Raw genomic sequence first — 22,467 nt, 5'->3', positions numbered from 1 at the left:
GGAAAATTTGGGATTTTCACTTAGTAAGAGATGCAAGGCATGGAGAGCCTCTAAGTTGTAGAAGTTCTTCACCTTCCATCACCATGAACAGATCTGAAATTGATACAGTGAGTAAAAAGAACGAAAGTAGTATTTCTCTCTCCTCTAAGAGGGGGTTCGTGTATGAATAATCAAGAAGAGAATGCGGCTGAAGGATGCTTGTCCGACGGTGATCGGATTGCTCAAAGATCAAGAGGAGGCTAAGGGAAGGTGTTTAGCACTGAAGAATCATTGCTGGTCGGCGGTCTATTGGCTATGTGTATTAATTATCAAAAAAACTCGCAACACGTGAATAAATGGTATGCTTCTTTTTTATAAAGAAAATTTGGTTACTACTATAGTTGTGTATGATTTGATCATTGTGGATGATAGTGAGATAGAGATTGACCATGTGAAGGGGCTCATCAAAATAGAATATGAGATAAAGGATTTGGGAGGGCTGCGCTATTTTCTTTGCACAGACATAATCAGGACTCCAAAGAGTATATGGTTCTCACAACAAAGACAGTGTGCATTAGATATGTTGAAGAAGTATGGTATGGCTAATTGCAAGTCTATTTCTATACTTTTGGATGTTAATGCTAAGCTTAGTATACATGAGGGTGAATTGATTGAGGATGTTACTATGTATCAAAAGTCTATGGTAAACCTTATCTATTTGATGATCACTAGACCAAACCTAAATTATACAGTTGGTTTGGAGAGTCAGTTTATGCATATTTTATGGAAGCCACATTTGGATGCAGTGCATTGTACATTGTTCTATGTCAAGTCCACATTGGATTATGCATTATTCTATGGCGCAGGTGTACCATTTGACTTGCATGGTTACACAATTGCAGCTTGGGATGGTAGTATTTCAGATAGGAGGTCTAACAGTGATTTTATGTTTTCCTTTGGCAGTGCTATTGTTACTTAGAGCAATAAGAAATAGTCGATGGTTGCCTTGCGTAGTACATAGGCAAAGTACAGAGGCGTTGCAATTGTAGCATGTGAAGTAGCTTGGTTATGCAAGCTACTTGGTTATTTAGGGATGTAGGTGGATAAGAAGGTTATCATGTAATGTGATAACCTAAGTAGCATTCAATTGGCTACTAAGGACCTAGTGTATCATGCATAGAACAAACACAAAGAGGTTCATTAACATTTCATTTGGGGACGGGTTCAGTGATATTGACTTGGTTTATGTCAACAGAGAGGATCAAGTTGCTAACATTTTCACCAAGGCCTTTCGAGCTGAGAAGCTTCAATGCTTCATGACAATGCTTGGAGTTCACAAGCTCATGCGAAGTTCATGCTGAGCTCAAGAGGGAGTGTTGAGATGTCGAGCTCTACATGAGCTAGCATCCACTATGTGTCTTGGTGATGTGGCAAGATATTATTCATTAGCATGTTAGATAACCGACAAGGGGATACGCCAGTGATTCTATAGTGGACTACACCCATGTAGTCCATCCTTAATTATGGTGCATTCATTGTGTCACCTCTTCTTTCCTTAATCGGTTCACACTTAGAGACCACATGTACATACATTGTGGTACTTTTATATTGGTCTTTTGTCATGTTGTAGACTTAGTCCTTTAGTATGTAAGAAGAAGGAAGGAGAAGAAGAAGATTTCAGCCCTATTTCTCTCTGTTTTCAAGTCTCCATTGCTTTTGAGTGAATGCTCTTGAGTTCTTCATGCAAAAAATATGCAATCTTCATAAAAAATCTACATAAATTAGCAAGTAGATTGTGGTTTTTTCTTCGTAGAACCTCTAAGTCCTCTCCTTTGGCTATAATACCATGCAAGAGTGTACAATAGAATAAAACAAACATGGAGAGAGAAGGGAAGAGAGAGATTGATATAAATGCAAAAAAATAGAAGAAAGAACTACATTAATCTAAATGGAATGCTAAATACAAACTATACTAATTAGTCACATATCCTAAAGCATCATTGAGAGCATGAGATCATTCTAATGACAAAGTATACACCAAATGATGAAAAGTAGTATGATATCTATAAAGGAGAAAGAGAATGAGTAAACCAACCATGGGGAGCTACCTTAAATAGGACATTTTTCCCCAAATATTGATTGACCACTTGCCTCACCATGCAGTAAATATGTCCAATTAGCATTAAATTTTGGTCAACTACCCAAAAAGTGATCATGGGGTGCTACAATTAATGTAGCCACCAAGTACACAACCTAATCGCTCGCTTTGGTAGTGTAAATGCAAGTGAAGGAAGCCTCAAAAGTATAATGCACTAGCTAGATATAATTAATAACCAATGTAAACACACTCCTAAACAATCTACAAATAGAAATGCACCCAAATACAAGACTAGAAACTGTCACAAAGCTCCTCCACCTTTGACATACGCTAACATAGCTCACAACTAAGAAAAAACAACATGAAATAGAATAGGCTAACAAAGGAAGATTTGTTTCATGAGGCATCTACCCTAGAAGCCTTTCAAGCTCCTCATCCTCATGCTCCATGCCCACCATTGGATTTTGATTCCTCCCCATCGAAAAGCACTCCCTATGCCAACTTCTTCACTTCTAACACATGAAACATATTGAAAACTTTCCAAACTATTGGATACAACCTCACACAATGACACATTAGTTACAAACCACTGTAAACATGACAATTGCAATAAAGGATCTAATAAGTTCTCTGACATAGAGATGCACACATGCATGCACACATACATGTGTAGGAGGGGGGTTTAAGAAAGAAATTGATAGAGAGTGAGAGATCTTGATAGAGATGAAGAGAATGATGCAATGTTCTCCAACTAATCTTGGAGTATAGTGTGTGGGATGTTGGAGTCCACATCACTGGTATAGTGACTATGCAAGTCATGTGACCTTTTTGCCATGTAGATAATTCTGATTTGGAGGTTTGACTCCCTCTGACATGTGGCCAATTGGAAGGCATTTTTTGCCTCATGATCTTTTAAATCATTATAAAGAATATATTTGGAAACATTGGACTAATTAAAAGCATGTTTATGAGTAACATTACACCTCCTTGGACCCCTTGCAACTCGCGTATTACTGCAAAAACACATTTTCCAATGTCAAATAAGCATGAAATGTTAGTTGTTATTTTACTAGCTCTTCAATCATAGGGATACCATAACTACCAAACATCCTCAAAAACACATTTACGAATGTCAAATTCTTTACACACCGGCCTAAACAACTAGTTCACCACGTGAAATGAAGAGGCATTCAACTTTTGTGTCCATGAAAGATTGGATCTGATGCAAAGTAATTGGCATACATTGAACTCATGACCAATCCCCTCAGAGTCATGAGCTTTATCCAATGGGCCAACCACATCAATTTGATCAAACAGCCTATGCCCAATGTGTAAAGAAATTAGCAGGCCTTTTTTAGGGTGAGTAAGCATTTGTGCCCAATGTAAGAGGTTAGTTACACACCAAATGATGGATGCCTACTTTGTAAGCTTTAACCAATCAACTCACTTATTTAAGGGTTCGGTTCCTGCAATCCCTTACACACTAGAGACGTCATGACCTATTGTTTACCTGCTAGACAAGTGAGTGCCCCCATCCAATTTTGGATCAGGAGTCTTCTCACCCACTTTGTAAAGTGATAAACAAAGGTGTGTTTTTTGCATTTACGACCAATCAAAAAATGTATAAGTTTATTTTTATTTATTTTTTGCAATTGTGTCCACTTGGTGTCTAAAGATATTATGCCATGTCTATGCCCAGATTCAAAAAGTACATACCCACACTCTAGGCATGGGTTGGGCATACGTCACTTAGTCCTTTACACACTAGAGATGGCATGACCTATTGTTTATGTGTTAAATGAGTGAATTTTGGTATCAGCACCTATTCTAAAACTTCCTGACCTCAATAAAGAGTTCGAGGTAGTAACTGATGCCAGCATTCTTGCCTTGGGGTGTGTACTTATGCAGGAAGGTCATCCAGTAGCATACTCTTCAAGGAAATTGAAGAGTCATGAAAAGAATTATGCCACGCATGATCTGTAATTATTAGCTGTCATCCATGCTCTAAAGCTTTGGAGACACTACCTGTTGGGTAACAAGTTTACTCTAGTAACCGATCATAAGAGTCTCAAATGGATTTTTACCCAGAACGAGCTCAACATGAGGCAACGTCGGTGGATCGAAGTATTGGAGGAATATGATTTTGAAATCAAGTACCGACCAGGGAAAGAGAATGTAGTTGCCGATGCACTCAGTCGCAAGGCATTCCTAAATTCCCTAATCTTGCAGAATCCATCAATGGCTAGATCTCTGGCTACAAAGGTATCTATGCCAAACAACCCTATACTTGAACTAGCTAGAGAAGAAGCATGCCATGATTTGACCTACCAAACAATGATAAAGGAAATATCTACCAAGGAGCAGAATCAGAAGCTGCAAGCTAAGTATCGGGAATTTTCCATTGATAATGGGCTTGTCTACTACAGAACAAGGTTGTGTATACCAACAAGCCAGTCACTTAAGCAGAAGATATTATGGGAAGCTCATGATTCCCCTTTCGCAGGACATCCTGGCTATGCAAAAACTCTTAATGCAGTTAGGAAGAGCTACCATTGGGAGAGGTTTAAAGGTGACGTTCTCAAATATGTCACTGAATGTTTGTCTTGCCAACGTATCAAGGCCGAACATGTCATGATGCCAGGAAAACTGCAACCGCTTGACATTCCCCAAATGAAATGGGAATTCATCAGTATGGATTTTGTTGTGGGCTTACCCCAAGTCCAAGGAGGATACAATTCCATTATGGTTGTGGTTGACATGCTTACCAAGGTTGCACACCTGATTCCAGTAAGGACAAACTATAAAGCCTCCGACATTGCAAGATTGTTTATCAAGGAGATATTCAAGCTACATGGGTTACCTAAAAGAATCATTAGTGATCGAGATTCTCTCTTCACATCACACTTCTGGAGATCTATCTTTGAAGCTATTGGGACTCAACTCTGTTTTAGCACCGCCTACCATCCCCAAACGGATGGACAAACAGAGCGAGTGAATCAAATCATTGAGGATATGCTTAGGGCATACTGCTGTCGAGAGCCGAAGAGGTGGATTCAATACTTGCCATTAGTTGAATTTGCCTACAATGCTTCTTACCAGCAGAGCATACAAATGACCCCTTTCCAGGCATTGTATGGTCATGATTGTCGAAGTCCCCTAAACTTTTCTGATCCAACCCTAAGAGTTGAAGCTTCAAGACAAATGTTGGAGGACATGGATGATCAAATAAGGTCAATAAGACAAGACATACAAGCAGCCAAGGATAGACAAAAGGCATTTGCAGATTTGAAACGTCAAGAAAGAATCTTCGAAGAAGGAGACATGGTCTTCATACGGGTACGCCCTAAAAAGAGTTCTCTATCCCTAGGAGAATGCAAGAAGCTAAGTTCAAGGTATTGTGGGCCGTATAAAATCCTCAAATGCCTAGGACCCAATGCTTATAGATTGCAACTCCCTGAGAACCTAAAGGTTCACAATGTATTCCATATCAGCCTATTAAAAAAATATGTACCCAATCCTAATCATGTACTTGATGACCAACAAATTGTAATGCCTAGTCAAGGAGTCCTTGAACTAAGGCCAGAAAGGATCTTAGATGTTAGGGAAAGACAGTTAAGATCTAGAACCTTGAAAGAATGCCTTGTCCAGTGGAAAGATTATCCCGAAGAGGATGCCACTTGGGTAGATGAAGGCACTCTCAACCATCAATATCCCCAGTTTATTTCGAGATGAGGACATCTCGATTCCTCCAAGGGGGAGAGAATGTAATATTTCGCGTGGAGAAAATAATTCGGACTAATAGATTTTTTTTAAAAAAAATTCCCCCCCTTATCCCTCCAGCCGACTGACGAGCTGGAGGGGGAGGGGAATAGAAGGAGCTACTAAGCTCCTTGGTGGAGCCTTGGAGGGAGGGGGGGACATGCATGTCGACACGCAAGAAGAGAAGATCCCCCCTCCCTCCACTATTTAAATGAGGGGAGGGGGCCGCTGTACAGGGGAGGCTGGGGGGCCGTGAGAGAAGAGCCTATCATAAGAGAGAGAGAGAGAGAGAATTTGCGCCGTGCTACTGACAGTAGCCTTGGGGGAGAAGCCGTGTCTTTGGGCAACAAGAGAGGATGGTGGTCATCGCTGCCATAAGTGAAGGGAATCGCCGTGAGCTGCCGCTCTGCGCTGACGAGGAGCTGGGCTGGGAGAGAGACGTGGACCCCAGCATCGACGGAAAGCCGGTCGTCGCCGGGATCCGTAGCCCACGCTGCCCTTGGCCTTTGTATCATTGCCTGGGGGAGTCCTATCCCCCCCCCCCCACGTGGCCCTTCCAGAAGCTCCTTGGAAGGTTCCAAGGTGGGCTTCTTAAGCCCTTGTTCTCCCCCCCCTCCCGGGGTTTTAAATTCCCCCCTAAGCCCCTTGTTCTTCCCCCCCTCCCGGGGTTTTAAATTCCCCCCTAAGCCCCTTGTTCTCCCCCCCCCCCCTCCTGGGGTTTTTAATCCCCCCCTAAGCCTTGTTTTTTCCCCTCCAGATTTTAATCCCCCAAAAGTCCTTATTACCCTCCCCCCCCCCCCCCCCGGGGTTTACATTTTCCCCCCCCCTAAGCCCCCTTGTTTCCCCTTCTGGTTTTAATTTTCCCCCTAAGCCCTTGTTCTTTTTTTTCCCCCTCTTAGCTCTTTAGACTATTCAAGTCACACCCCTATGCCTACCTTGTCCTTAGGCTACCTTGCGGACTTCCATTCTCTTGCATTAATTCCTTCACTCACTTTTAAATCTTTTTGTGCAAGTGCTCTCGTAGTTGAGCTTTGTGTTCTTAGTCTTATCAAACAAGCCGGTGTCCACACACTCCCATGTCCTAAAAATCCAATGGCTTCGTATGGTATCCCGTAAGGAAGAAATAGCCGTGAGATAAAAGATAGGGAGGGAAGTAGAGGGAGTGAAAAGAGGGAGTGAAGGAGGAAGAGTGGGGAAAAGGAAAAAGAAAAGGAAGGAGAAGACGGTGGAATTCCAAGAAGAAAAAGGAAAAGGCTATCTCACATTCGAACTACGATGCCGCCGAAGGAAGTCCAAGGTGTAGCTGCGGGAGGGTCATCTCCCGGTATCCATGTGGATATCTCACCTCAAAGCCAGGTTTTTCTTCTTGATGTTAATTCGGTTTTAAGTCAATCATGCAAAGAAAAATTGTTAAGGAAAGATATATTTGTTCGAGTTATTTTTAACGAAGGAGTTAGCTTATGAATGACAATGTATACAAATTAGCTTTCTTCAAATTGCATCAAGCATTATAAAATTATAGGCAAGATTAACCATTTACTATAGTAATATATTCCTAAAGTGTAGAAATTATATCTTGCACCATTAGTCTTATTCCTTTCGCAACGAATCATGGTAAAATGGCTAAATTCATGGAAGGTTTCTTCGATGCTCAAATTACTAGGGAGTTATCTTTGCTAGTTGCACATCTTAGCAAGGCAACTGTTGTTATTTGGCATGAGTTCATCTTTAAAGAAAACGGAAGTTAAATGTTAGGAATTAACAAGTATAAAAATTAGATATACGAACTCATTTGGAAAGAAAATGTAATGGGGAATTGCTGGATGACATTCTATTAACACTTTTCCCCTACTATTTGAGGACTTGGAACTAATAAAGTGTGTATACACTAAATTCTCAGCTAGGCCTTTTGTCCCAAGGAGTATTGTCGCCTTTGTATCATCTTGGCATTTATGCTATATGCCAAATTAAACTGTATTGATTGGGAAAGTTAATTGTCACAAGGATAGTAAAACTGTGACAAGACAAGTAAGATTACTTTCCACAAGCTAACCGAACCAATCTAAACATAGAAACATTCATACCCTAACACTTGACTACTTTCCTTACCGTAAGGACAATAATTTCATAAAGATAAGAAACTAGGGTTTGTTCCTAAATGAAGAAACCCTAGGCCTGACATACGTCAGCCTAAAGAATCTAAACAGATTATTCCATCGCAGGACTTGTGTAACATGTATGAAATCATTTTGTGATTGATTCACAAGGAAAAAAGGAAAGAACACTTCCTTAGCAGTTTGCCATACAACTGGGTTGATTAATGGAAATGTTTGTGCTTACTAGAGATTTTAGGGCTCTGTTTGAATTATGAATTACAAATTAAACAAGTACCTATACTTCAGGTTAAAGGCCTGAAGGGAGAGGCAGCTTCAGTTACCCCCGACTGCCTGCCTGACCCTAACCAAGGGGGTTGTTGACCGCGCCGGGAACGTGGACCGAACCCACCGCGAGAGGTCTCTCCGTTGAGTTCTACTTGGAGCAGGAGGACGCTTGGGTGCCGGGGGGGCTCTGGCCGTAAATCCCTCGCCTTTCGGGTCCTGCACAAGAGGCTAACGTGACTCGGGATTGGATCTCGAGGCCCGCATACTAGTTGACGGGCGGAAGCTTGGAATAGTGATCCCTGGAGATTACTGGTTAGCCTTCGGGCAGATTATGGACAAGCCTACGGGCGGAACTTCTTGTAATTCAAAGATAAAATGATGAGATGTTAAAAGAACTTGCTTGATATTGTTTTTATATGTCACGTGATAAGATTATGTGAAGGAACCAGTGCTTAACAAGATTAATTAAAAAAGCTGATTGTTATATGTCAAAATTAATGTGTTAGATAATTACATAACTAAAACAAACTGAGGAAAGTGCGGAGGATGGGCCATGGGTCCGTCCTACGGTTGGGTGGTCCCGGTTAGCCGGGAACTTTTCTCAAAAATCTCGAGGAACAGCGGAATGATCATCATCATCAAAAAGAATAACGAGAACGATGACCTAGAGTTACGTCTTACCCGATTTATGCTGTTTTAGGGGAACGGAATGGGACTATGCCTTATGGCAGAGAGGTTGAGATTTGCATCCCTCTCGTTTCCCATTCTCCTTGAACCAAGTGCAGCGTGAATCCGCTTCGGACCTGGCGTTTCTGCGTAAAGTAGTTCGCTCAGGTCTGACGCTAGTTGCTGTTAGCTAATGACCCATTAGGAAAACCCTAATTCCGGTCGATCCTAAGTGGGAACGTCCAGGATACTTCCAATACGTGGCAGACGCGGGAAGAACTAGATCGCAAAACCCGTAACATTCCATGGGAGTGCCGGGCGGTGCTTTCTAGACATCCTTTCCGATGGACTGCTAAGACGTGTCCTGGATAATACTATGGGACACGTTACACTTCTCTTCAGTCTTTAGCAATTACTTCTTCCATTTGTTTTAGCTCTTTTGAACTTAGATTCATCCTTTCCAAAAGTTAGAAAACTTTCCCAAAGTCACACATACATTCTACAGAACACTTATAGAAGATCTATAGAACAGAACATAACAGGAACAAAGCAGAGATAGAGTAGAGATAGAGGCTCTACATAAGGTCTATAGAAGATTACAGAAGGTCATCAGAGAACAACAGATCCTCATAACTCATACTAAAACCATTCCAAACAATAAAAAACTATTCAATAATCTTTTAAAAGACCTCAACCTTTATCAATCATTAATCCATGCTTCATACAGAAGAAAATCAGAACAAAATAGAAGCTAAACAGAAGATATCAGAACCTCAACAAAACCTATCAGAACATCACAGAGCTTCATATTTCTACTAAGAATCATCATGAGTTTCCAAAACATAATCAATATCATCGAAAACACTCTCAAACACTTCCGAAAACAACCAAATATCACTCAAAATCCATTAAAAATCAACCATTCAGACCTCAAAAACAACAAAAATCAATAAAAAAAATCAATTTTTTTTCACTCTGAACAAAGTAAAAGAAATTTTAAATTCCGTACTTTTAATGGGCTACATGATGGAAAGACTGTTCTCACTTTTATCAATTAGTTTGATGATTATTTCCATGTCAAAGAACAGTATGCCGAAAAAGACAAACTCAAGTATGTCACTAACCATTTAGTGGATATAGCATCATTATGATGGACTATTGTCCGCAAAAGTATTGATTGTCCTACTACTTGGGAGGTTTTTCAAAAGAAATTTTTTAAAAAATTTCTTTCACCTCAATTTCACAAAAAAGAAATCAAATAGTGGGATCTTCTACAACAAAGAGATCATGAGCCTATTTTACAATACATTGAGCGTTTCTGGAATGCCTTGTTGCAACTTCGAATGTTTGAAGATGTATTGAGGCAATCCACAAGCACAAGTTTATGTCTAGTTTGCTTGGTCACTTCTATGCGGAGGTGAACATGTTCAAGCCAACAACTCTCGAGGATGCAATTTCTTTGGCCCATGATGCTGAAGACAAAATTCGAGGACGAGAGAAGCGACCACGAAAATTCCCAACTAATGATAACTTCGGTACAAAGAAATTCAATTCTAACTTTCGAAGATTCAATCAAAACCGCTTTGTTCCATCTTCTTTTCGTTAATCCTGGACATGACCCCTTGCTTTACCATCAAACACAAATCGAAATCCTAAGCCATCTTTCCAACCAAATTCCAACATATCTAAACTCCCAGCCATTACCAATAATGTTTCCAAAACCAAACCTATAGTTTGCTACAAGTGCCATCAACTTGGACATCTAGCGGTAAATTGCCAATCCAAAAAACCAACTGTTCACATCAACTACTTGGGAGCGACTGAAGATGAAGACTATGAAGAAATGCCAAATTTCACGGAAGACGATGACCATATCGGTACTACTTCAAATACTTTACTAGGTATGTCAAATCCTCATTCCTTATTAACAATGAAATGCCTTGTACATGGTAAAGAAAAGATTGTTTTGCATGATGATGGGAGCACACACGATTTTATTTCTACAAAATTGGTCAAAGAATTGAATTTACATACTATTTCAACTCATTATCACATAAAGGCTGCATTCTTAGGTACTAGATAAATGGTACACAAGAAGTTCATGACTTAGAAATTAAAATTAATGATTATGTTGAGCACAAAAATTTCTTAGTTGTGCCTTTGCAATCTAGTAACATTATTTTAGTAACGCCTTGGTATCATAAATATAATCTTGATATAGATTATTCCACGCATTCAATGAAGATTTATTCTAATGGAAAACAAATCACATTACATGGTACGCACACTTTAGATAATTTTCCATTGCTTAGTCATACACAGGCTAAACATGCATTAAGAAAAGGTAGCAAATCATATTTAGTATGGGTGAATGAAATTGAATTTAAGGATGCATCCTAGGCACGCACAATTTCTTTCACAATTTAAAGATTGTTTTCCAGCTAATTTACCACATGGCTTACCACCTACACATCCTGAAGATCATAAAATAGACTTAATTCTTGGATCAGAACCACCATGTAAAGCACCTTATAGACATAATCAAATTGAAAAGAAAGAAATTCAAGCCCAAGTTGAAGAATTGTTAATCCAAGGACTCATTAGGCTCAGTAGTTCTCCTTTTGGTGCACTTGTCCTGTTAGTAAAGAAGAAAAATAACACCTATAGGATGTGCATTGATTATCGTGTCCTAAACAAGATCACTGTTAAGAATAGATATTCGATCCCTAGGGTAGACGGCATCATGGATAAATTACAAGGGGCCATGATATTTAGCAAGATAGATCTCAAATTTGGATATCATCAAGTACGACTGGATACACTTGATATTTTCAAAAATGCATTTAGAACTCAATTTGGTCATTATGAATTCCTTGTTATGCCTTTTGGTTTAACTAATGCACCAGCCACATTCAATCATATGATGAATCATATATTTTTGAAGCATCAATATTGTGTAATTGTTTTCTTTGATGACATATTGGTTTTCAGTAAGAATGAGAATGAGTATTATGAACATTTATATTTGGTTTTCAAATTATTGAAAGAGAATCAATTATATGCTAACCCTGAAAAGAGTGAAAATTTCAGAACTCACATTGAATACTTAGGACATATTGTTTTTTATGATGGTATTAAAGTTGATCCTAAAAAGATAGAAGTGATTTTGAATAATTTGACCGATATCTAAAAATGTGCATGAATTATGTTCTTTCTTAGGTCTTGCTAGCTTTTACAGAAAATTTGTGAGAAATTTTTCATTGCTTGCATTGCCTTTGACAAAATTGTTAAAGAAAGGTATTGTATATCATTGGTCTGATAATCAGCAAAGGTATTTTGATTTATTGAAACATGCTTTAACTCATGCCCTTGTTTTGCAATTACTTGACTTTAATAGACCATTCTTTCTAGTAGTCACTGATGCTAGTGGATTTGGAATAGGAGCTGTCCTTATGCAAGATTCACATCCCATAGCCTATCTAGCTACAAACTTAAACAATATGAACTCAAATATTCTACCTATGATAAGGAATTGCTAGCTATAGTACAAGCTTTACGTCAATGGAAACACTATTTAATGGGATTTGAATTCATGATCAAAATTGACCAACAAAGTATCAAACATCTGCTTGGTAAGCCATAAATCTTTGACCATCATATTAAATGGGCTATTTTTATTCAAAGTTTTCATCCACTTATCCAATATCAACCCGAAAAAGAAAATGTTGCTGCCGATGCCTTAAGTAGAAGACCAACTATCCATAATATCTATGTTATATCTTTTGATTCCCTTATCTCTATGAAGGATACTTATGATCAAGACCTTAGTTTTCAAGCTGATTGGAATAAATTAGTTGCAAATAACTGCATTCCAATAGATTCATTGTCTTATACTGATGGATTTATGTTTTATGAGAAAAGTTTGTGTGTAATTATTCCATTTAGATAATTTATGTTGCATGAAATTCATTGTCCCCCATATCAAGGCCATAGAGGTATTATTTCTACTTTGCGTACAATAATTGAAGTTTTTTATTGGCCACAGATGGAATCTGATGTTTTCGACTTTGTATCTAAGTATTTAATTTGTCAAAGAGTTAAGCGACACCATGGTAAGTAATATGGTTTATTAATGACTTTATTGATTCTTGAATGACCATGTGAACATATTTTAATGGATTTTATTATTGGTTTGCCTAACACACAAGCTAATCATGATATGATTTGGACTATTGTAGATCGATTTAGCAAACAAGCATATTTCATTCCATGCAAGAAAATATTAATTGCATCTCAAGTTGCACAACTGTTTTTGAGATCTGTTTTCACTAACCATGGTTTGCCAAAAGTTATTATTTCTGATCGTGATTCTAGATTTTGCAATAATTTTTGGACTACTTTGTTTGCTAATTTAGGTACAAAGATTGATTTCTCATTTGCATTTCATCCTGAAACAAATGGGCAAACAGATGATACTAACAATACAGTTTTAGATCTTTTGCATGCATACACAATTTCAAAACCACAAACATGGGATATACACTTGTATTTACTTCAGTTTGCATACAATCATACACTCCATACAACTACACAGAAAGCACATTTTGAAATCATTTATGGACATAGATTGCCTACACCTATTACATCATTGTTAAACAAAGTTAAAGCTGCTGATAATATTGCCAATATACATGCTACTATTTTTGCTGAAGTCAAAGACATGATTGTGAAAGCCCAGCAATCATACACTAACCAAGCTAACAAGAAAAGAAAAGCTATGAGTTTCAAAGTTGATGATTATGTTTGGTTACGCATTGAAAAGAGAAGATTACAAAGTGTTGAGAAACACCCTGTTGTTAAATTAGCCCCTAGATTTTATGGACCTTTCAAGATCATTCACAAAATCAATGATAATGCATTTAAATTAGAACTACCCCAAAACTGGAAAATCCACAATACTTTTCATATCAGTTTGTTATGGCATTTTAGAGGCCAATTACCTAGCCACCCTGTCTATGAAAACTCGCGTTTGTTAGAGGAAGAAACTGAAATCCTTGAACTTGAAACTATTCTAGATACTGGCTTTTTGACCACTAGAACTAGCCGTAGATATTCTAGATATTTGGTTAAGTTTAAAAATCATCATGTTGAAGAGGCCCAATGGATGTACGATCATGATCTAAGTGCTTACCCTTCACTGCTCGCTCCACATTGAGCTAATAGCAATTGAGGACGATTACTATCCCATCCCGGGGGTATGATGGCAAGAGTCATATTCCACGGTGGATTCCGTGAGACCATGGTGGATTCCGTGACGTTTTGCGGTGGATTTCATAAAACTATATTTATTTATCAGAGCTCGTACATAAGGTGAATTCCTTGTGTGAGAAGTTGATGGGGATGTCTGTCCTTTTCGCGCGTCATGTTAATTTAATGTGCACCTGGGTGACTCCACAGCGGGTTATTCTGCAAAATACATATTTAAATTAATGGATGTTTATGAGTTTAGAGTGCACTCGTATTAAATTAAGGTTAGGAAAGAGTTTCAACCTATTGATTTATTTTGTAGCTAAAGATTGCTAGGTATTCACTTTTGTCGGTTTAATTTTATTATTTTCTAACAATTGTGAATGCTTCAGTTGATATGTAAAGCAGGTGGTGGTGGCGTTGGAAAGCACTGGGGGATAGCGTGTATTCAAGAAATTATCATTTTTGATGGGCGAGCGTCTTATTATTAAGGACGTGGCACTAATATTTATTTAGGCACACTTATTTATTGAAACACTTGACAAACATTTATTATTTTGTATGCGCATGGACGTATGGTTTAAATATTTCATTATTGGACATTGTATTTGGGCACAGCCCGACTTTTGGGCCGCCCAACTGCTTTATTCTTTATTTGGACAAAAGAAAACACAAAATCTGAAGCATGCTTATTGTAAAATTGGGCTATTTTTTGAGCTTTGAGATGAATAAATTTATAAATACATGCCTTGTGAAGCGCTCATACAAGGCATGGGGGGAGATTGTACCCAATTTGTCTCTTTTCTTCATTTCGTGCAAGTCTATCTTCTTGCTTTTTGAGCTTAAGTAGAGTTCTTTGTGCTTGGGGAATTTCCGAAGCTTGCTACGTATGCACCCAGCATCCGATTTGCGCACCATTTCTATATCAGATTGTAGTTTATAGCCAGGTTGCTTGCCTTTCTTTTTCCCATCTTGCCTCTTTTCCTACCCAACATCTTTCATATAACATGCTCAGGACTGTCTTTTTTAGCTATCTTCTATTGCACTAAATTAATTCGTGTCATTTGTTTTGAGGTACCTGCAGCCTCATTGTTTCTTTTCCTTGTTTCCTCAACAACAACGTTAATATTCTGTACTTTAGCCAAGTATACATATGTTATAAATGAATCCGCCAGAGCATTCCAACTTGTTCTACTCCGTATGTTTTGCCCAACACATGAAAAATTATCCATAGATGTTTTTTCCCTTTCTACAAAATCCAAAGTTTGTGACCATACATTAGATTTTGAAATAGCGACAACCCTAGTAGGGGCTTCCTCTATTTGTAAACCAAAAGTAGATGCATGGAATGCTAAAACTACGTCCTTGATGACCAAAATTCAAGGCAAGAGGTATACCTATTTCTTGTATATGAATTTTATTATTTTCCCAATAGATTATCTTAAGATTCAAAGCATCATGATACGATGCATAGGATTGCTACTCATGATGCGAGCTATCATACTGCATACATCACTTGACAAAGCCCTCCCTATGTGCCTTCGAACCTATAGAACAACTAGAATTTTCAAGCTTTGCATACTTAAGATGCAAGTCAAGCAAAGATTTTGTTATCTCCTCTATAACAACATCTCTAGATGAATCAACAAGAGGCACGACCGATGGTTGCTTCAAAACATGCTCTAACTTAGCAACATGATCAAGCCTAAAAACATGCTCAATCTACAAAGGACTAGCAATAGTACTAGGTTAATTAGCAATTCTTCTCTTTTTTAGCTACTATTGACCAACTTTGTCACTACAGCTTGTATATCAACCCAATTAGTTTTCAGCCCCTACACTATAGTATCATCTTCCAAAAGATTTTCTAACTCACCTTACAATGGTGGGTTTGTTGCTTGCAAGAATAAGATGATATTTTCTATTTCCAAAGACAACTTCTCAACAACATCTATCTGATTATAACACTTTTCAAACTCCCTCAACAACTCAGGAGCAATACACCCCTTTGTAAGCTTTGCAACCCATTCGAGAAAAGTCATGTTTGTAACCCTATCTGTATCCTCAATAAAATATTCATCCTTTAAGGCCCTCTTAAAAGCAGCCGAAGGACACCCATGGCTTGCATGGATTGCCTTTATTTGTGTGCAAATTTTAGGAAGTGCAATCTTATAAAAGTGCAACTACATCTCATTTATAGGTACATTTTTTCATTCTAATTTCTTCACATAAACCTTTAGGTATCAAAAACATTCATGCCATCAAAATTTTGCAACTTCATAACCACACTCTACAAAGTCTTAATAATTTCCTTTCCTCTCTTATACATTCCATAAGTCTGCACAAACTCCCTGAATCCTAAATTGAGACTATCATCTACATGGTCTCCCATCCTACAACCTTCTGATGGCCTTCGTGTTAGGTTCACGAATGTTGGAGTGTATACTGTCAAAGGCCTTAACCACAGGGGTTATGATGAGAAGGGTACAGAGATTCAAGACTAGAAAGAATAAAAAAAGAGATGAAATGAGTTGGATTTAGTAACTAAGAACCCAGGTGGAAGCCAACATAAATTCTGTGTGATTCAGTTCATGTATTCAAAGCATGTTTGATACATATGCCTTATGTACTCATGAACAAGTACATAAACCCTTTGTTCTAAGACTTATAGTCAAAGAACACCTTGATACCAGGTAGTACCTGCTATTCATAGGCTCAATCCAATGATTTCAACATAAAAATCATGTAAAAACCATCAAACAATGTATTGCATGGTAGTCCCTATCAAGCAGACATACTACCAAGCATCATGCATCTTTTAAACTTGACAAAACCCTATAGGGGAAGGAAAATAGAGCTTCAGCCATGTTACAATAGTTTAATTACAATAGCAAAAATGCAAGCCTTTGCTGTTCCATTTCTTCACAAGACAATGTCTTCTTATTCTATCAATGATCTAGCCTTAGTAGGGCATCATATGCATGAAGGAGGTGTTGTGGAAGACCTTGAATCACCTTGTGGGAGCCTTATAACAATAGATACCTCATTGGTTACTATTATTATAGTAGCATAAATAGTTTAAAATCCCACTTTAAAGCATTCACATAGCTCTTAGGAAGTCCTTTAGTCCACTAGGATTGCGTTTTTCCTCTTGTTCAAGATTTACATGAGCTATGGTGGCCCTCTAAAGAGCTTCAAACTCTCCTTTTTTTTTATATGTCGCGATCTCTATCTTTTTGCACCTGATTATGTGAAGAATAGCTTCATGCCACTTAAAGTAAGTCACTTACTTCCCTAACTTGGGCCACATGTAAATTACCTTTCTTCTTCAGACATAGGTGACTCAACTTGAACATTCCACTTGATCCCAACCTTGGCATGCTCAACACCTATCTTTTCGTGCACTTGCAAGTCACTATAGTGAGGTGATAATAGGGAAATCTTGCCTTTTACTATCTCACATGCATACCATAGAAGAATTTAATATACGACTTGTCACACTCTTTCATGGTATAGACAAAAACTTCTTTAGTAAGTCTGTAAGAGGTGCTGCAATCAAAGCATAGTTTTTTATAAAGACCCTATACCATCCTGTCAAGCCAAGAAAGCTACGTATTTCTTTGACGGATACTGGTATTGGCCATTCAAGCACATCTGTGACTTTGGCTGGGTCTACTGATATTCCCTCTGATGATACTATGAATCCCAGATATTCAATCTGACGCTTGAAGAATGCATACTTCTTCATTTTTGCATACAGCTTATGGGACCTCATTGTCTCAAGGACAATCCGAAGTTGAGGTTCATGATCTTCTTCCTGTTTAGAATAGACTAAAGTGTCATCGAAGAAGACAAGCACGAAATCATCAAGATATGGTCTAAAAATATCCTGCATTAATCTATTAAAGGTGGCAGGTGCATTTGTAAGCCCGAATGACATAACCAAGAACTCAAAGTGCCCATATCTTGTATTGAAGGCCGTTTTTGGAATATCTTCTTCCTTGATCCTTATTTGATAGTAACCTGACCTGAGATCAATCTTGGAGAAGATCTTTGCACCTTGAAGACGATCAAGAAGCTCATCTATTCTAGGAATAGGATACTTATTCTTGACTGTTGATTGATTCAACCCTCGGTAATCAATACATAGTCGAAGTGTCCCATCTTTCTTTTTCTGGAATAGTACTAGAGCTCCCCATGGTGAGTTGCTAGGCCGGATGTAACCCTGATCCAACAGTTGCTTGAGCTGTTCCTTCAACTCAATTGCTTTAGGTATGGACATTCTATAAGGTCTCTTTGCAACTGGTGCAGCTCCAGGCACTAGCCTAATTTCATGATCTACTTCTCTTGGAGGTGGAAGTTTAATCAATTCCTCAGGGAATACGTCAGCGTATTCCTTTAGCCAAGAAGGTCCTTCATGAGACTCTTGCTTTTGATCTAACTTGTTGAGTTTGATCAGGTAAACGGGTAATCCTTTTCTGACTCCTTTTATGATCCGAGATACTTTGGCTAATTGGATTCTTGGCACTCCTGCCTCACCTTGAGTTGTGACAAACTCCCTTTCAGAGTTTCGAAAGGAAACTTGACCCTTTCCACAGTGGATGTGGGCGTCATTAGGCTTAAGCCAATCCATCCCGAGTAGACACTCATGGATACCTAAATTCATGACTCTGAATTTTACTGAGGTTTTCTTTCCTCCCAAAAAGAATTTCTCCTTAGCAGTTTGCCTGGTACAAGTTACCTCACGACCGTTTGCTAATTCCACAAGCAGGGTAGGTGCTTCTACTGTGGCTATTTCTAATATTTTTGCACATGCTGGTGAGATAAAGGAATGTGTACTGCCACAATCAATCAAGGTTTTGAAACCTTTATCTTGATAGTCCGACGGTGTTTGAATCACCGAGAACTGGCGATTCGGCCCTTTCTTGTGTAAAGCGGCATGGACTGTCGCTCTTTCGAATTCTGCTTCCATAGTCCGATCTTCCTCTTCTTCTTCTTTGCATCTTTGCCTATTGGCAATGCAGGCAGTTCTTCCTCTTCCACGGGTGGCGGCTCCTTGACCGCGGCCTGCACCTTGGAAAGGCGTTTGACGATGTCCCCCGCTGAGCTTGGGACATTGCCTCTTGAAGTGACCGAGTTCATTGCAGTGGAAACATCGGAGGTTTCGGCCATTACTTTGAGTAGGAACAAAGTTGTTGACGTTATTTGTCCTTGCTTTCTTCCTTTGTCCCTGATTGTGACCTTGAACTCTCTTCACTTGAGGTCTGAATGCTCCTCTGTTCGGGTCACTATAGGACCAAATTTTGTTACCCCTTGGTCTAGCTTGCACCTCCTGAATTATAGGCGCCGCTCGAATGAGTGCATCCTACAGATCTGATGGACGCATAGATTCGAGACGGGTATTTATGGGTGGATTTAAGCCTGTGCAAAATTTGGACACCTGCTGCGTCATGTCCATCTGTGGCGCATACTTTAAAAGTGAGACGAATTTAGAGTAGTATGCGTCCAGAGTGAGTCCTAACTGTTTTAGCTCGTAGAACTCATTCATTTTCTGTGTACGATATGCAGGTGGCAAATATCTCCCCTGCACGGCTTTCTTTAACTTCTCCCAGGTAACGGACCCCTCTGAAGTCCCTTGATCCCTGCACCATTGTTTCCAACATAGTCTAGCTTCGCCGGTGAGTTTTAACTTGCCGAGTATGGGCTGATTGGTAGGTGCAGTACCAGCGGCTTCAAAGTAATCCTCCATAGATTCAATCCAAATTTCAGCATCAGACTGGACGAATATGCATCTCCCATCAAACTCGGGTGGCTTTATCTGCTTGAGGAGGAACTTCTTCTCCTGGGTCACAGCAGTACTTGATGTAGGGGGCGAATTTGGAACCTGTACCTGGGGTTGTACCTGAATAAAAGTTTTCTTAATGTTATTATATGATAATTGACGTTAGCTTAACTTTAGTTCAGCTATCTCGTAAATCATGAAGCTACTTAACTTTTTAACAACTCTGATGCACAGCCAGATATTGATAAAAGAAGTCTTTATTTATATTTACATGGGTGTAGCCTTATACAACATCTCGTGTGATGATAATCCAATCATTACATTCAGTTTGGGGAGAATAACGTTGTATTGCATTTGTCTACAGGAACTGTGTAGTAGTAGGATTTTGGGTCATGGATCTTTAGGAATCGATAATTCATTGGAAGTTCAGGATACCCTTTTCGTTGGAATCCATACTTCTCATGGCGGCCCAACACTTTAATCCTATCGGCTAGGATTACATGGGTTACTTCCTCATATACATATGAGTTCATTTCAACCCTCCGACCTTGAATATGTAAAGTCAAATTTACGTGAGCTTCTATAAAAATGAACAGCTTCACGACTTTCAAGTCTTCCAACCACTTGATCCTCTTTAAGTTGGTCTGTAGATAAGCGAACCGGTGGGCAGCTATGTAGTAGATTCCTGAAGACCCCGTCCATCTTCATTCTATGTATAAAGGTGATGGATTATAAATCTGCTCCAGGATGTTCATCATCCCAATTCTTTGTCTATAAAGCGGAGAATGCATTGCAGTCATAAACATGACCCGAAACACCAAAAACTTGTTCCACGCTTCATAGTTCTGCAAGACAGCATTGAAGATGAGGAAATGTTTGGACAGCAACAATTTCTTTATTTCATTTTATTGAGATCTCATAAAACAATTCCGTTGTTGGTCGGCTCTGATACCAACTGTAACGTGTCCCATAATATTATCCAGGACACGTCTTAGCAGTCCATCGGAAAGGATGTCTAGAAAGCTCCGCCCGGCACTCCCATGGAATGTTACGGGTTTTGCGATCTAGTTCTTCCCGCGTCTACCATGTAGCGGAAGTATCCTGGCCGTTCCCACTTAGGATCGACCGGAATTAGGGTTTTCCTAATGGGTCATTAGCTAACAGCAACTAGCGTCAGACCCGAGCGAACTACTTTACGCAGAAACGCCAGGTCAGAAGTGGATTCACGCTGTCGTATTGCTGCGCATTCGAGGTGTGTAAACCACCCAAAAGTTGTGCATGGGATTTGGTACTTTGTATATACTCAGTTGATGTGTTTACATTTATTTTCTGCGCATGAGTGAACATGATGAGATGCTTTCAGCCTATGTTGATACATGTTGCTGCAAAAAGGTTTGGAATCATTGCTTGCCAAAATCCATCAGCACTATTGCTCGTAGACGAGGAGCCATTGACTGTTGGATGGATTCACGGTTTAAGCTTAATGACTGAGGCTGCTTCATCATGTGGTTTTGGGTTTTCTACAGAGCGAAAGAGGATGGCCCTGTTCTTCTGGGTTTGTGGCATTCATGGGAGCACGGTGGCCATGGCCATGAGCACACACAGGTGCATGCATATGTGACTACACACGCATCGGAGGAGAAGAAAGAAGCTAAGGTTTATCATTGAATTTGAAGAACACATGAGATGCGGACCATTGAAGGTGAAGAACTGATGAGTTGTGGTTTAATGCTGATCCTTGAATGTGAAAAATAGGTGATTTTCAAACTACAATTGTTGGAGATATGCAGTATAGTCAAGAGCTTTTGTATAAGCTAAAACTTCTACAAGCTCTAGAATAGATAGTTTGAATTAGAATCAAATGACTACGAAGGCTAAAGAGGGGATTTTGAAAGGTTAAAGAAGGAGGGAAAAGGAGAGCCGTGCTTTGAGGGGAAAAAGGAGAAGCTTTTGGAGCTATGTTGAAAAGGAGGTATTTTGGGCGGGATGAACAGGCAGAAACAGGGGAGGAGAGTGTGCTACGAATTGTGGAAGAGAGGAAAAATAGAGGAAGGAGGAAAGAAAATAGATAAGGGAGGAACGTCATGAACGGAGCTATGGGATGGTGAGCACTGTAGCAGAAGGAGGTGCAGAGAACAAAGAGGCCATGGTGCAGCTAAAGACTAAGATGAAGAAGGAGGTCTCGACTGATCATCTCTTGTGGTGAGAGAGAAGCAGAAAACAGGGAGCTCGAAATAGCATCATCGACAGTCATCCAATCGAGGATTTGAAGACGAATAGCTCATTGGCACTGCAGTACCGATTGGACGACACGGCATCAGGAGACCACATTAGCTGCCACACCCTGTCTGCGCTCGTTTCCATGACGATTGATCAGCGGTGTGTAGAGAAGATCCAGCAGAACAGTGCCAAGGGAAGAGAAGGAGGACTATTCTGGACTGGCGAGATTCACTGGGAAACGACGGCAACCTGCACCACATGTGACAAAGGAGATACAAAGCAGAACATTGCTGTGACGGAGAAAAGCTAGAAGATTTTGACGGAGGCCGTGAGGA

This window comes from Lygodium microphyllum, chromosome 19 (genome assembly GCF_053477565.2).
Source record: "Lygodium microphyllum isolate KBCC chromosome 19, Lygodium_microphyllum_v1.1.10, whole genome shotgun sequence".
Classification (NCBI taxonomy): domain Eukaryota; kingdom Viridiplantae; phylum Streptophyta; class Polypodiopsida; order Schizaeales; family Lygodiaceae; genus Lygodium; species Lygodium microphyllum.
The sequence above is the reverse complement of the archived record's forward strand: the minus strand, read 5'-3'. Positions refer to the sequence as shown.